Genomic DNA, 18,064 nt, shown 5'->3' with positions numbered 1-18,064 from the left:
ATCTGTTTTAGGATTACAATCTGACGGACAGACAAATGCGAAGTACACCATGCTGCTCATAGGTAACTTCTCTAGTTTTTCAATTACTGTAGCAGAATCACCATCTACGAAATGGTTAATCCACTGCCAATCACGACATTCCAATTCCAATACTGCCTGAAATATTACCCAGTAGGCAGGTATGAAGCGTTGGGCGAAGGGTACGTACGAGAAACCTGGGAGTTGACATACACATCTAGGTGCAGAAACAAGAACAAGGAGGTTTTCTTGAGTGGTTCAAACTACGAAAAGGCCTTGAGTGGGTCATTAGTGTGTAAGGAAGTGTCGCTTTCCGGAGCATGTAATGTGTCAATACTGAACGTGTCCTGCTACCTGAAGATTTCCCCAGCTGCTGTAATTCATCCAGATTTTGAGTTACTTTCCAATGGGAGTTACTTGATGCTGAATGACCAAGGCTGTTGTGGAATGACGCCAGGCATCGCTTATCTAGTGACTCTAAACTCCAGGGTTATTTGTTGTAAGCAACTGTGCGAGCTGGGGGAAACAATAGTTAGGGAGGCACCACTGTGGCCTTCACTGACTGTTTCCAACATAGGATAAGCCATGGTGTTTCAGCAAAATGTGGCCTTAACTTCAAGTGGCAAGGTCCTCGGCACATATACAAAGATCTCTCAGGCTGTATGGACCAGAGTCTGATCTTCAAACTCAAACTTCCCGCTCCATTCTGGAGAAATGGTCCATCGTATCTTTACCATGTCTGACACGCGGGGGATAGTACACTTATTTAAGAGCATTGGATCAGGTCTCTTAACCTTTCAAACCATTTTCAGAGTGATTCTAATAGTATGTTTCATATAGGTACCCTAATATAGGCCCAGGTAACATCATACCCTTTCACTTACATTACTTTCCCTACAATACACAGCAACAAGCCTTTTTAGCATTGAACGCCTTTTAAGGATTGAACCTTTTACCTAGTTCTAGTCCTGGGCACAGAAGGAGGGTTTCCATGAACAATAGTGGTCCATGCCTTCATCTTTAGACTGACACTGCATGAATTAATATTCATGAGGCTACTTGGAAACCAGGCAGGGGCTATACACCACCTTCCTAATATCTACGCACAAGGTTCATCCCATACGTCATCCTCATACCCAGCAATGGCTAACACAAGGGACAAGGGAATCTTAGTGTCATGTTCCGACTGACCTGTGTGCGTCAGGGGACCGCAAGCGAGACGCGACATACTCACTTCCGGTGCCTGACTTGCATGAGCGGTCCAGTCTCTCACCGGAGGTAGCGTGACGTAATTAACACTTCCGGGGGAAACCGCTTATCAGCTGCGGCCTTCCCCCGGTGCGGCGCTTCGGATTAACGTTCCGACGCCTGTTATGATGGGCTACCTGAGGGAAACAGTCTCTGAAGCCCGATCCTAGTACCCGACACCGAGTGCTGAAAACGTTGCAGCGCACAACAGACACCGCCTCTGCCGCAGGAGAGCTTATCATGGTATTCCTTTCCACGCAGGAGCGCTTGCTGATTTGTCCATGGTTAATGTATGCCGCGCTGGAGCGCTTGTTTACTGTACCAGTGAAGTATAGTGAAAAGTGCAAGAGCGTAAACTCCTGGCAAGACTCCAGTCCCTTTCCTTTTGATGGTAGCCGACCTTCAGGAATTGACTCTAAGGTGCTTGTCTCATGTATGCATGTTTGCATGTGTGCGATTACAGTTGGCCAGTATTGATGGTAACGGATGTCCTTTTGTCTTCCGATTCAGTTGGCGTCTCCCGGTCCTTGTTATCAGAGGGACTCCCGCTACTCCACCCGACATAACCCAGATCACTAGCTACCATCCCTGCACCCCCCCTTCTATCCTAGTTTGTTGACCCATCAACTGGGAATGAGGTGGGTTCGGGGACGATAGCCCATGTCGCCTCTGCGAGATCTCTCCGCAAGACACAGGTACCTCTGTGGGAGAGTCTGACAGAATCCGAAGCCCAAGTGCTCTTCTCTCGCCCAGACGACATGAGCGATCCAGAGATTGCAAGCATAGCTGCTATGTCTTGCAGAGTAAACATACAGGCAGAAAACCTCAGTCTGCGCCAAGACATTACGGCCTTACAGGGTCAGGTAGCGACAGGGCTGGCCAATCCCTGGGGTTCCCCTCCTGCTGCTAGGGTGAGACAGGAAGGACTGATACGACCTCCCATGTGTAGCATTGGAGGAGCCCCCATAGGTGCACAACAGGATAGCACCATACAGGTCATAGCACCCCATCCCGTACAATTAGCCCCACCCGAACGCTTTTATGGCGATAGCACTCGATACAGTGTCTTCCTCCATCAGTGTCACCTGCACTTCATGGCTAGAGCCACTGCCTTTTACGGACGACGCTGGCAAGGTCGCATTCATCCTCTCTTACATGGGTGGTGACGCTGCACAATGGTCCATCTCTCTGGTGGATAATGATGACCCCATGCTTTAAAACCTACCGATATTCAAGGAAGCCCTAAGGCGCATGTTCGCCCATCATACCTTTGTCCAAGCCGCGGATAATGAACTGCTTAATTTGAGGCAAGGCAATTCCGACTGCTCCATTACATCACAACAGGCTCACCATAGAAGCCTGTTGGCCCTAGAACAAGAAGGTATCTGTGTTCTACAGGGGTCTACGCGACGACCTTAAGGATCTAATATCACAGATGCCTGATCCGCCAAAAGAGATAACTACCAGATCGATAAAGGGTCCCAAGGTGAACTACAGATTGCAGGAGCGGAGACATGCGAGGACAAAGGGTGGCAACAACCGCTTCCTGTCACAGAAGGAGAAAATTAGGGACGAACCTAAAACCTCTGGCAACGTGCCTGAACCTATGCAGATAAGCAGTGTGCGAGGACCTCTCTCCAACGAGGAACGGGAGAGAAGAAGAAGGCAGAACCAGTGCCTTTATTGTAGGAAGAGCGGGCACTTTGTTAGGGAATGCCCGGTAAAACCCACCCGAGCTAGAGGAGGAAGGCCGTTCGCCCTGCCCGTGTCCAAGTCAGACAAGGCGGGAAACGGAGAAACCCAGTAGATAGAGGGGTCCGTCTACTGGGCTCTTCATTCAACAAAACGACGACCCCTGCCTTTTTTGGCGGCAGCCACCACCTGGGCGTGGAAGTGGTTCTAAGAGCTGGTACAGGACAGGCATGGGAGGTGACCGCCCTTCTTGATTCAGGCGCCACCGGCAATTTCATAGACACCAGGTTTATGGAGGAACTGGGTATAGCCACGATCACCAAGACAAGACCTGAACCCGTGAAAGCAGTAGACAGGACAGACCTCACCTCGGGTCCCATTCGATACCAAACCGAGGACTTATGTATGGAGTTCGTGAACCACCACACGGAACGCATTGCTTTTGACGTGATAGACGCCCCCCAGTTCCGCGTCATCTTGGGCCTGCCTTGGCTTGTCCGTCATAACCCACGCATAGATTGGGTATCCAGAACACTAGTCTTGGATTCGGCCTACTGCCACACCTCGTTACGCTACCACCAGCTCTTCTTGCATGCATGCCATACAAGCCCATGCCCTGCATAGTCATGCCGGTTCCTGTGATGGGTAACAGGCCTGAAGCATACCTCGACCAGGCGGCGGTATTCAACAAGAAAGGCGCCAACATCCTTCCACCGCACTGTTCCTTCGACTGCAGGATTGATTTGATCCCTGGCTCCACGCTTCCTTGCAGCCGGATATATTCCCTCACCGAGAAAGAGAACGAGCATCTCCGCTCCTACCTGGATGAATACCTCAAGAACGGGTTCATTCACCATTCCCGATCCCCTGTGTCCTCTCCCCTTTTCTTCGTGACTAAGAAGGAAGGGGATCTCAGGACGTGCATTGACTTTTGGGCTATGAACGCCATCACCATCAAAAACAGATACCCGATACCACTGATTTCCAACCTGCTGGACCAAGTAAAATACGCCACCGTCTTCACCAAACTAGACCTCAGGGGGGCTTACCATCTAGTCAAAGTCTGGAAGGGTGACGAATGGAAAACAGCATTCTGGACTAAATACGGCCTTTATGAATACCAGGTCATGCCTTTCGGACTCTGCAATGCCCCCGCGGCGTTCCAGTTCTTCATCGATGAAGTCCTGAGAGACTTTCTTGATATATTTTGCATAGTATACATCGATGATATATTAATCTATTCACGGTCCATGACCGACCACATACAACACGTACGTGCTGTCCTCCGACAGCTGGAACAGAATGGTTTATACGTGAAATTGGAAAAAAGCATTTTTCACACTGTAGCTGTCGAGTTCCTGGGTCATGTCATATTACTCCAGCTGGTATCCAAATGACCAACTCAAGATAGCTTCCACTTTCTTGTTGTCCATCTCCTACTACAGTGAAGCACGTCCATAGGTTTTTGGGATTCGCCAACTATTACCGCCATTTTATCATAGGCTTCTCCAGGATTGTCACCCCCTTTACTCGCCTATTGCGTAAAGGAGTCTCCTTCTGTTGGGATGACAAGGCCGAGTATGCCTTTCAGGAACTAAAAAAAAGATTCACCACAGCCCCTGTTCTGAGGCACCCCAACCCTGACCTACCATTCACTGTCAAAGCGGATGCCTCACAAGACGCTCTGGGTGGTGTATTGTCACAAAGGGACGTGGAGTCAGTTCTTCTGCACCCGGTAGCATTCTATTCTAGGAAGCTCCTACCAGCCGAGCGCAACTATACCATCTCGGACCGAGAGCTATTGGCCATCAAGAGAGCGTTAGAGGAGTGGCGCCACTACCTGAAAGATGCCAAACACCCCGTGGTGATTTACACGGATCACCGGAACTTGCAGTTTCTTCGCTCAGCACGTGCCCTCACAGCCAGGCAGTTGTGTTGGACCCTGTTTCTTAACGAGTACGACTTCCGCATTACGTACCGACCAGGAAGAGAGAACGCCAAGGCCAATGCGCTGTCCCGCTTGGAGGGAACCGATGACTCCGTGTTGGCTCCTGAGCCAGTGCATGTTATTCCCGACCAATGCTTCCAGGGCATTGTGCTGTCTTCTGATTTCCTTTCCCTACTCCAAGACGACATTACACGGATCGACGCAGCTGCCGTGACGGCTAACCATAAGGATGTCTCCTCTGTACAGGAACTCGTCCTGTGTAGAAACAAGTTCTACCTACCTCTGGAAACCTGCCAACAACAGGCTCTCTCTATGTGCCACGATCAGGTCCTATCCAACCACCCGGGTTATCACAAGACCGTGGACCTCTTGCAAAGACACTTCTGGTGGCCCACGCTGGAAGAAGACACCAGAACCTACATAGCACGTTGTGACATGTACGAGGTTAGATTGCACGGCATACCGTCTGTGGTCATAATGGACCGGGGCACGCAGTTCGTGTCTCGCTTCCGGACTGAGGTGTGCGCAGCCATGGATGTGGATGTTCGTTTATCCTCCGCGTACCACCCTCAGACCGACGGCCAAGCCGAGAGGACCAATCATACCATGGAACAGTACCTACGTTGCTTACTGCTAACAGAGAAAGAATGGTCAGACGTGCTGTGGATGGTGGATTTCGCTTATGCCGATGGCGGAATGCTTGCTGTTGTTATGTCACCTTTATGCTGCCTCCAGGGCAAGCACCCACGCACTATGCCATGGGAAGAACCACAGGTCAGCCCGTTGCCCACGATGCAGGAGTACCACACCAAGCTCTGCACCCTCTGGCAGCAGAAACGATTTGAACTAGCCAAGGAATATTACTAACAGCACACGGATGACAGCAGGACACCGGAACCCGCCTACAAGAAAGGGGACAGAGTGTGGCTCTCCATCCGTAACCTTAATGTACACGGCCCCAAGAAACTATTGCCCCGTTTCATGGGTCCGTACGTTGTTGAGAAGGTGATCAACCGCGTGTCCATGAAGCTCTTGCTGCCTCCCCAAATGAAACTGCATCCCGTATTTCCACGTCTCCCTTCTACACCCCATTCACCCAGAATGTAAGGTGTCCTCCTCTCCTGCTCCAATTCTTAGGGATGATCACGTTGAATATGAAGTCAGGGCTATTCTTGATTCCCGCCGTACCCGGGGGAGGCTCTTTTACCTGGTTGACTGGAAGGGTTATGGCCCGAAGGAAAGGTCCTGGGAGACCCTTTCGCATGTTCGACATGCGTCCCGGTTGGTTCGTGCCTTCCATGTCCGTCACCCGTTCAGTCCTCCCCCTGCGACCCCTGTGTGAGCCTACTGTTTCGGACGGGGGTTTATTTTGGGCGGGGGTGCTGTCTTGTTCCAACTGACCTGTGCACGTCAGGGGAGCGCAAGCGAGACGCGACATACTCACTTCCGGTGCCTGACTTGCATGAGCGGTCCAGTCTCTCACCGGAGGTAGCATGATGACATCAACACTTCCGGGGAAACCGCTTATCAGCTGCGGCCTTCCCCCGGTGCGGCGCTTCGGATTAACGTTCCGACGCCTGTTCTGATGGGCTACCTGAGGGAAACCGTCTCTGAAGCCCAATCCTAGTACCCGACACCGAGCGCTGAAAATGTTGCAGCGCACAACAGACACCACGATAAGCTCTCCTGCGGCAGAGGTGGTATGTGGAGGGAGTATCTAAGGAGTGCGAGACAGGGAGCCCTGCTGCCACGTGGGTGCGCCTAGCACGGTCATGCACAGTAGAACACTAGCTGCAAGTACAGTGAGTACCTGTCAACCACGCGCTGGAGCGCTTACTGCTTACCCGTAAGGTACCTGTTGTGTAGTCCAGCGCTGGAACCCTTACTGAATTACCCTCAGTTATTCCTTTCCACGCAGGAGCGCTTGCTGATTTTGTCTATAGTTATTCCTTTCCGCGCAGGAGCGCTTGCTGATTTTGTCTATAGTTATTCCTTTCCGCGCAGGAGCACTTGCTGATTTGTCCATGGTTAATGTATGCCGCGCTGGAGCGCTTGTTTACTGTACCAGTGAAGTATAGTGAACGGTGCAAGAGTGTAAACTCATGGCAAGACTACAGTCTCTTTCCTTTTGATGGTAGCCGACCTTCAGGAATTTACTCTAAGGTACTCTTGTCTCATGTATGTGTGTTTGCATGTGTGTGATTACAGTTGGCCAGTGTTGATGGTAACGGATGTCCTTTTGTCTTCCGATTCAGTTGGCGTCTCCCGGTCCTTGTTATCAGAGGGACTCCCGCTAATCCACCCGACATAGCCCAGATCATTAGCTACCATCCCTGCCCCCCCTTCTATCCTAGTTTGTTGACTCATCAACTGGGAATGAGGAGGGTGTGGGGACGATAGTCCATGCCGCCTCTGCGAGATCTCTCCGCAAGACACAGGTACCTCTGTGGGGGAGTCTCACACTTAGATACTTTCAGTATAAATACAGCACCTCTTACCAGCAGTAGTTAGAGGGAACCAAGACTTCCAGGCCGACGCACTGACCAGAGACGCTGAGGCTCCTGCCTGCAGACCCTCCAACTGACAGCGGTCTCAACATCCCTAGCGGGGTGTCCAACTCGAGACCAGGACATGGTCCCACACTCTCTTGCTTTAGGTAATGGGGTTAGACTAAACCTAGAGGGATTCTTGGCTCTACACCTACTCCCATGATAGGTACACTTAGGAACATCTAGAAAGGCATCATAGGGGTATGCACACTTTTATCATGCATTTTATATCCATGTATTTGTTCATAAGTATTGCAAAATGGTAGAACTGTACTATCCTTCTATATTCATTGTACTGCTGATCATATATCTTTGCTACTGTCTAACAGAGATTGCAGCACATATATTTCAGACTAGAAGAACAACTATGCAATAAATACTTATTGTAAACACGCCTGACTCTGTCTCGGAGAGTTACACAGAAGAAAAAGTAAGTAAGCACGAGTGACTGAGTGAAAAGTAGTACATTGTTTCCACGATCTTGAGGGATCAGGGATGTCATGTTCTGAGGTTGCCAGAAACTATTCTCTCCCTGATAAGAGGAGATTCCAGTGACATTGTGAGCTAGCTAACATATTCGGTGGGGGTGCTCAGAGTTAAACTGTAGGATTGGTGGCAGACTATGTTATCCAAACGCGCAGGTCCTGCTTGGGTAATATAGGAACTACATGACATGGCGCCACCAACGTTGGTTTGGTACTTATTTAACAGTAGAATCTGAGTAGTTCAGTCTTGCTTATTCTCAGAGACCCCTACTCACAAAACACCGGAGACGTCTGGAGTGGGTAGGCACAAACTCCGCCACAGGTAAGTAGACTAACCAGCAGCCAATAAATTGGATATTTAATCAAGTTTGACAGGACACAGTATTCCTAAACAATTGTGCATAAAATCTTATCTTAGTTCCCTTGAAAACACTTCTCCGTTTTCAAAATGACTGAGGCTGAAAATAACGCATTTTTACTGGTTTAAAGGTGCCCTACTCCACTTAAGACACAGAGTAAGATTAGGCCAGCTCGGAGGAGACGGGGCAACTAGCCAATATTAGCAGCCTACACACCACATCCTGACATTGATACAATGCCAAAACCAGACTTACTCATACAACACAAAGATTTAATTAGAATCTACAGAAACCTGACGCAATTCGTCATGAGGACTTTTACAGATAAACCAACAACAGTTGCAACAAATGCAACTCTTTTTAGTGGCTGTACCCTGAGAATAACTCCACAAACATTACACGTTGGTAATGGGCAAAATGCCCACAAAACGTGTACAAATATTTTCTGAGCTACCCAGAATGGTAACTCTTTGAGGCTGTATTCCCCAATATTACCACATTCGAAAAACACAAAATGCTAACATTCTGCTTGCCCAGGGGGATAATACCACAATTAGAAGAGTGTCCCACTTGGGGTACAATCTTTGCTGCCATGTATACCAGAACCCCGTGTATTCCTTCATTCGGGGTGTTACCCGATGTATTAAGACAAATACAAAACTAGTATGGGGCAGAACCTGCTCTGAACTAAGAGATGAAGTTATTAAATAACTACGACCAGGTATCAGCCATTATCCTAGCTAATATTAAAGGGGAAGCAGAGTCAGTGGCAATCCACCAACGCCTAAGGGAGTTCTGTCCTTTAGAACAGGAACATGACCTACATACGCAGTTTCATATATTTTGGGTAGGATTAGGCAGAGAGAGTTTGGGTGGGAAAGCATTAAAACTACAACTGATCGGCTGTCCTGAAAAGGACACTACTTTTTAGAAGAATCAGGCGTCTGCTTAGAAGTGGGACAATAAAAAACAACAAAGCTTTACAACAGATAGATCTCAGTCCTGAGGTAGATATTCTCCATAGGAGCACTCTGAAAAGAGGTACAACCTTAGGAATAGGGATAAGATTAGGAAACCTGACAGGTATCAGGATACTGATACACGTTCTTCACGTTCCTTTCAGGGCTCGACAAAAAACTCTGGACTTTGTACGCTCTTCTTTATGTTCTGAACGTCCTTCTCAGACACAAAACAGCACGCTCAAGACTATACTTCCAAAAAAGAAGAAAAGCCAAAATCTAAACCTCAGTTAAAAAAAAAAGAAAGTTGCAGATCTAAGGATCAGACACGCCAAGAATGCCTAGGACTCAACTTCTGAATGGAGAATGGGCTCAGACGATGCTAGACAGTGCGGCAGAAGTAACAATAGATCACCAGAACCTGAAGGAATTTCTGGTGACAGAGGACTTGAATGACTACATCACGATGGAACTACCAGATAAAAGGGTGAGCATCCCACATATTTCATGTAACTTAACACTTCCAAAGGAGGGGGACAAGCCCAGGATAAGAAAAGGTCTCTTTTGGAAGAACCTATCATCTGGTTATGACATCCTGTTAGCAGTAGAAGATTGGCCGCCTGCATTCATTATGGAGTGCCCAAGGAGGGAAACGATAATTTTTCCATCTTTCTCCGACCACGTTCCCATACACCTTAAACATACATATGCACGTGAGTGGGCAGTTGCCCAAGTTCCAGCATTATACAAAAATCATGCCGGATGGGATGAGAATTCAACCGACCAGGTGATCCCGTCAAAAGTTTCACCAAATGCTCAAAGGCAACACCCAATAAAGCAAGAAGCTAAAAAAAACAGGTCAGGGAGATCTTAGATCAACTTGAATACCAGGGGGGATTGAAACGTGCATCTCACCAATGAACAATCCTTTGTTTCCCGTATCAAAACCCGACAATACATATCGTCTAGTTTTAGATTACAGACACTTAAACACTTGCACAAAGACATTTGCTGTCCAAAATGCTGCATTAATGAATAACATTGTGCGGAAAAAATACAAAACAACACTTGATATCTCAAATGGATTTTTCTGTCAAAATATGGCACCTGAAAGCAGGTATTTGACTGCATTCTCAGCGTTAGGGTCCTAGCGGCAATTTTGCCATCTCCACCAGGGGTATAAGAATAGCCCCGGGGTTTTTTCAACAAGGGTAACAGAATTACTCCAAAAATTTGATGAAGAAGCATCATCCTACGTGGATGATATTTATATGACGGACGATGACTTAGAGGCGAATCCCATAATAATGGTGCTCACCCTGGTCAAGTGCCTCTCTGAGGGCTACAAATTTACCTTTAAAAAATAAAAAATAGCCCACCTCAATGTCCTATTTTTGGGATATGAGTTGTCAAGTGAAGGCAAAAGTCTGGCAGCTAATTTTTTTAGAAACATGTGCGCTGCTCGAACCTCCCAAACCATTAAAAAATTTACAATCAATATCGGGATTCCTAAATTCCGGCAGGACATACATTTTGGATTACGCAGAAAGAGTAAAACCTTTCTACGATTTAATAAAACCTGACTGGTCAGGTAGACATTAGACACAGGAGCACACAAATATCCTACGTTCACTACAAGTAGACATGATAGCTTTAAAACACGTACAGACACACGTAAACGTATGCAACTTGGTGATCCGTGTAATAGTGTGTCAATGCGGGTACATCTACATAACTTTTAATAAAGGTGAAAGAGGTACCAATCTCATACAAATCATACCTGTACACAAACGCCCAAATGCGTTTCACTTCAACAGGAAAAATCCTGACAGCTGTACAGACCGCTGTAGCAAGAGAAAGAGCACTGGCTCAGGGAAAACGCATAATTGTCATAACCCAGGTACTGGATTTAGAAGCCGTTACAAAGGCTGGCATTCCGAATGCAAAAGCCTTAGCCCATTGTATCCATCTTGGATGTAATTCACTTACTGCAACGGATGTTGAATCCAGATTTAATCCAAATTTAAAAACACAAGCATTCCTGCAATATGAACAAGAATATCCTATACCTAATGAAATATTGCCTCTAGATCAGTATGAATATATTATTTACACTGATGGATCTGCGCAACCGACATAGGGAGTAAGCAACAAAACACCACAGCGTGCGCAATCGTTAAAGGTTGCATGCAGGATGGCAAGTTCCGTCCAAGTTGCACTAAGATGCAATCTCTAGGAGACTGCACGGCACAGTTGGCAAAATTAAAAGCATTAATACTGGCACTAGTGTATACGGATCACAAATTCCCCATACTAATTGTGTGTGATTCCTTTTACTGTGTGCAATTGTATAATGAATACTCATACCCTTGGGAGCAAAACAGGTTCAAAGATTCAAAAGGTGGCACATTTAAGCATAAAATGCTATGGGAACAGGAAGGGGAGTTGAAAAACGAACTACCAAGGGCTCACGTGATCCATACACTGAGTCATCAACGTGATGGCATTCACGTTGAAGGGAATTCATTGGCTGATGAAGCTGCAAAGGGGGCTGTATGCATGGCTTCCGTAGCTGCAATCACTTTTTCAAAAGCGAGGATAGATGGCGAGATTATGGTCGCTGTAAATGCTTCGCGCAAAGGCAGCTCAGTCAGTACCTAAACAATTTCCACTCAAGTACTCCTACAAGTTAGATGCACAAAACTTTCCATATGCCCAGATTCCTGCCGTGGGGATACAGTAATACCAAATATGGATCGTAGAGAAGGTTTGATTGTTGCAGCACACAAGGGTTTGGGCCCTGCACACACAGGCGTTACAGCAACTATTTCCTTGTTGAAACAGCGCTATTGGTGGCCAGGTCTAGCAAAACAAACTAAAGAATATGTTTTGAAATGTGACATCTGTCAACAGATGATGTCTGTGCCGGGCCTGTTACTGTGGAGCCTCTCATTATTAAAATCTGACAAACCTCTCGCTTGTGTTTATCTGGACCACTGTGGCCATTTACAATCCAATAGGAATCTGGAGCAAGAATACACTGCCACCAAGATATACTTGTAATCCCTAGATGTTTGGCCTCAGCACTCGGCTGATGCTCGAACTGTTATAAAGAATTTGAGAGTCTTCATAGGGACATACGCAGTTGGCACGTTACATTCTGACCGTGGCCCGGTGTTTAGCTCTCGGGTTTACAAAGAGGCCATGGAAAGTATGGGCATAGCATTGCGGTACTCCTCTCCGTACCGTCCAGAGGGAAAATCAGTTGTGGAGAGGAAAAACCGGGACTTAAAGCAATCTTTAACAGCTAGGGTATTAGGCAAGAGCGGTAGTTGGGTCAAACATTTATATGGGGTTCAGAGAGGAGCACGCAACAATCAGCCAAGAAGTTCTTTAGGGGGTGTCACTCCATATGAGGTCCTATTTGGGATTAGAATGTGGGTACCTGATCTTGATTGTGAAGGCACAGCGGCGATGAGAAACTATTTGATATCCATGATCCTTTGGCTGTTTTGCCGAAAAAAGAATTCGGACCATCCTACAGAAAACCTGTACCTGTCCTAGCAATTCAAGGAACAAGAACTGTACTTTTGCCGCCTCTTGTCAGGAAAAAGGAGAAAAGATTTGTCTCAATTGACTTAATCAAACCACACTATGTGGCCGATAATGAACAGTAACAGACGCCCTCCTCTCGCTACAATCTAAGAAGTTCAAACAGGAAGACTCATCACGTTTGAAGAGCCTCCTGTACGGAAGGACTATGCATTCCGTTTTGAAGTTGAACTTCTGCTTCAAGGGGAATGAGTTCCATAGCATTGTTGCAAACTAATTCACGAGTTGCAATTAGACCTAATACAGATGTCTACGTCAACATGCCTCGACGAGAGCAAAATGCGATTCCAACAAATGCCGATGCAATTCCAACAGTTGATCAAACTGATTCTGGCTATTTCATGAACTTTGATACGTTTCCTTGGATCCAAGTGAACCAGAAACGACACTAGCCCAACAAACACGAAAGCAACAAATCAAGAACTTTCTTCACTTTCTTCAAAAGACATACCCAGAGTTCTACCCAAGGTGATACCAGGTAATGAACAAGTTACAGATACATCGTTACCGAAGGTAAGTAAGAAACATTAGTTAGATTCCTCACCTTAGAATATCCCCAGGCGTCAGACTGGATCCGGAAGATTTTTGTAGCAATACCCCTTGCGCGTCGCTAGGTGTCGTCTGCGGCTCCGCGTCTGTCGTAGGCGTCGTGCGCCGGAATGACGTCGCTGGAGTACTTAGACGCCGCCCTCGCGCGCTGACATCAGTTCTTGTACATTGCGTTCCGTTCCTGGCGCGGAAAGCTGAGCCATGCAAGAGATAGACACTGGTGCCAAAAAAGTCTAGGGGCCTGAAAAGGATAACCTTAACCCTAGATGTCAGTTCGCAGAACGGGGAGGCTGGGTGGGTCGGTGAGGAATCTAACTAACTAATGTTTCTTACAGATACATCGTTACCGAAGGTAAGTAACTTGTTCATCTGAAAGAAACACGTTCGTTAGATTCCTCACCTTAGAATAGATACCCCAGCAATACCAACCCCGGTGGTGGGTCTGCGAACCAAGATCACACCAGAAAGTCCTGGAGAACAGAACGGCCAAAGAAGCCATCCTTCCGGACTTGGCAAACGTGTGCAGTGAAGCCCACGTTGCCGCCTGACAGATGTCCTGCAAAGGGACTCCCCGTCCCAGGGCAGTAGTAGCTGCCGTGGCCCGGGTGGAATGGGCTCTCAGCCCAACAGGAGGGTCCTTTGTTGCCAAAGAGTAACGGACCATCTCGCGGTGGGTCGTTTTGTGTATAAAGGTCTGTTTGTGTACAGCTTTCCCCTTCTTAGCACCTACTTATCCAACGAAAAGTTGGTCGTCCACCCTGAACTGTTTGGTGCGGTCCAAATAAAAGGAGAGCGCACGTTTTGGGTCCAGACGGTGGATCCTCTCTTCCTCTTTGGAAGGATGCGGAGGCGGAAAGAAGGTGGGAAAGGTGACAGATTGCCCGATGTGAAAGGGGGTCACCACTTTCGGAAGAAAAGAAGGACAAGTCCGAAGGACAACCTTGTCCGGATGAACAGACAGAAAAGGAGGTTTAGATGATTGAGCTCCAGGCTCTCTCACCCATCTAGCCGAGGTGATAGTCTTCTGACCCTTAAGACTGCTTTCCTGGTAGCTAAGGGGACAATTGTGAAGAGGCTCAAAGGGAGCGCACATCAGAAATGTCAGGACAAGATTCAAATCCCACTGAGGCATTACAAACGGGACAGGCGGGAACGTGTGGGTATGCCTTTAAGAAAGCGTGAAACTACAGGGGACTTGAAAAGAGGGCTGATCAGGAAGCCTTAAGAAGGCAGAGATCGCAGCAAGATAACCTTTCAAGGTGCCCAGAGCAGAGCCCTGCTGGGCCAAAGAAAGAAGAAAGAGAAGAACCTCAGAAAGAGGGCCGGAAAGGGGATCCACAGCCTTTGCTGTGCACCATGCCACAAATTTGTTCCACCTGCAGGCGTATACCGTCTTAGTGGAGGGACGCCTGGCTGCCAGAATGATGTCACAGACTTAAGGAGGCAAGTCAAATGGCATCAACTGCCGCCGCTCAATCTCCACACATGGAGGTGGAGACTGGACAGGTTTGGGTGGAGGACCGTCCCCTGTTGCTGCGACAGAAGGTATCGGAGGATCGGTTAACATACTGAGTAGCTCGGGATACCAGTACCTTCGTGCCCAATCCGGAGCCACTAAGATGACTTGGGCCCGGTCGTGCCTGATCTTCTTCAGCACTCTGGGCAGAAGTGGTATGGGTGGAAAGACGTACAACAGACCGCAACTTCACTCGCGGCGAAAAGCGTCTCCGAGCAAGTGCTGCCTTGGAAATTCCAACGCGCAGAATTGCTGACATTGCGCGTTCTCTTCGGTGGCGAATAGATCTAACCAAGGCTCTCCCCACTGCCGAAAGAGACCTTGTGCCACGTCCGAGTTCAGACGCCATTCGTGATCCATCATGCACTGGCGGCTGAGTTCGTCTGCTCTGGCGTTCAGAGAGCCGGCCAGATGTTGAACCACCAGGGTGATGCCCTGGTGTTCCAGCCAAGCCCAGAGGCGCAGAGCCTCCTGACAAAGGGTCCACGACCCCACCCCGCCCTGTTTGTTGCAATACCACATGGCAGTGGTGTTGTCCGTGAACATCTGCACGACACTTCCCCTGACAGAGGGAAGGAAGGCTTTCAGTGCAAGCCGGATCGCTCTAAGCTCCAACAAGTTGATATGGAGCCGAGACTCTGCCAGAGACCAGAGGCCTCTGATCTCCGCCTCTCCCATATGGCCCCCCAATCCCAGGAGGGACGCATCCATCACTACTACATGCTCCGGTTGGGGTAGGGAGAGGCATCTGCCCTTTACCCAATCGCAGTCCGTGAGCCACCACTGCAACTGCTTTGCAGTGCCCTCCGAGATCAAGGCATGGTCGGACAGGTTGCCTCGATGCTGGGCCCACTGAAACTTCAGGTCCCACTGCAGAGCCCGCATGCGCCGCCTGGCGCAATGCACTAACAGGATGCAGGAGGCCATCAGCCCCAGAAGCCGCAGCACCAACCTGACCGAAACCCAGGATAGAGGCCGAAAGATGGGAATCAGAGCCTGAATATCCCGGACCCGCTGTTCCGGAGGATAGACCCGGAACTGTGCCGAATCGAGAACCGCTCCGATGAAAAGGAGCTTCTGGGAGGGACTCAGGTGCGACTTCGGCACATTGATGGAGAACCCCAGCCAATGCAGGAGGTCGTCCGTAGTCTGGAGGTGGGAGACGACTTGCTGGGGCGAGCCCGCCTTCAACAACCAGTCGTCGAGATAGGGGAAGACTGGAACCCCTGATCTGCGCAGATGAGCTGCGTCCACCGCCATCACTTTCGTGAACACCCGAGGGGCACTGGTGAGGCCGAAGGGGAGCACGATAAACTGAAAATGCTCTTGGCCCACCGTGAACCACAGGTAATGCCGATGGGCCGGCAGGACGGGGATGTGAAAGTAAGCGTCCTGCAAGTCCAACGCTACCATCCAGTCTCCAGGATCGAGGGCAGCCAGAACCTCAGCTAGCATGAGCATTTTGAACCGCTCCTTCCGAAGGAAGGCGTTGACGTTCCCGAGGTCCAACATAGGGCGTAGGCCCCCTTTACTTTCTGGTTCCCAAGAAGGGCAGTGGGAATAGCAACCACGACCTACTTCTGGCCCAGGAACGCGCTCGACGGCCTCTTTGCTGCGGGAGGAAGTCACGGCCCTCTTGGCCAGATTCAAGTGATCCTCCGACATACGGTGGCATGGCTGGAGGGGTCGTCTCAAAGGGGAGGGAGTAGCCCCTTCGGACGATTTGCAGCACCCACCTGTCCGACGTGATGGAGCGCCAGTGGAGCAGGTGATGGCGAACTCTGCCGCCCACTGGCGTTGAATGGGCCTGAAAGCTCGGACTAGGAGGGCTTTGAGGCGGATGCTGCCGGGGTGGATGTGGACTGACCGGCACGTTGTCCTCCCATACCGCCACGGCGGAAACCACGTCCGCGACTGCGCGCAGGTTGATTTTGCGGCCGGTGGCTCGGCGGACGTGAGGAGGCGCCCCTTCCCTGGCCACGAAAGGCAGAAGTTTGTGGCCGTGGGGCGGAGAGACCCAAGGACTTGGCCGTAGCCCGGGAGTCCTTGAAACGAGCCAGCGCACTATCCGCCTTCTCACCAAAAAGGCGAGTGCCATCAAATGGCATGTCCATGAGAGAACTCTGGACATCCCCCGAGAAAGACGTGGACCTCAGCCAGGCGTGATGCCGGAGCGCCACCATGGTGGAAATCGCCCTACCCAGCGAGTCCGTGGTTTCTAGTCCACACCATAGCATGTCGTGCCGCATCTCGCCCGTCAGCAAGCGTCTGGGCAAGTCGTGTCCGGACCTACATTGGACACTGGGGCAGCACGTCCTCCACCGCATCCCACAGAGAGTGGGAGTAACGGTCCAAGAGGCAAGCGGTGTTCAAAGACCGCAGTCCCAAACTCAGGGACGAGAACAGTTTCTTCCCGATCTGTTCCAACCTCTTGCATTCTGTCCGGGGCAGCGGACGGGAAGGAGGATTGGGAAGTAGAGGCCTGGATAACCAGACTCTCAGGGGAGGGTTGTTGGGACAGGAAACTGGGGTCGCCGGCTACGTTCCGATCCACAGGAGGTACTGTAGAGGGCTTGGACCAAGTGCCCTGGAGAACGTCGACGAGGGCCTCATTGAACTGCAGCAGAGGCTCTGTGGAGCTTGCTGTCGGTTGAAGCACCTCAGTGAGGACGTTAGTCCTCACGGCCACAGCAGGCAACTCTAGCCCAAGGGCTTCGGCCGCCTTGCGCAGCACCACTGAAAAAGCTGCACCTTCCTCCGAAGCCACAGTCGGAGGAGAGATGAAACCAGCGTCCGGGGAGGTGTCCAGACCACTTGCATCCCCAAGTTCGTCTGCCCAGTCCTGAGAAAGGTAGGCCTGTCTGGCCAAAGGATCCTCAGATCCCTCCCAGTCACCCCCGTCATCCGAGTCCTGATATACAGGAGGAAGGGACGGAGCCGAACGGTAGATGATATGCTCATCCTGCGGCGCCGGCGCCGAGCCGGTGTCGCATCCGGAATGGGGGTAAACTGGGGAACGGTGACGTCCGGGGACGGCGCCGGTGGTGGAACCAGGGTCGGCGCCGGCGGAGGAGGCGTGACTAGGTCAACCGGTGCCGGCAGAGATCCAGGCCTGGATCCCTCGGGGAC

Source organism: Triturus cristatus, chromosome 5_1 (assembly GCF_964204655.1).
Source record: "Triturus cristatus chromosome 5_1, aTriCri1.1, whole genome shotgun sequence".
Classification (NCBI taxonomy): Eukaryota; Metazoa; Chordata; class Amphibia; order Caudata; family Salamandridae; genus Triturus; species Triturus cristatus.
The sequence above is the reverse complement of the archived record's forward strand: the minus strand, read 5'-3'. Positions refer to the sequence as shown.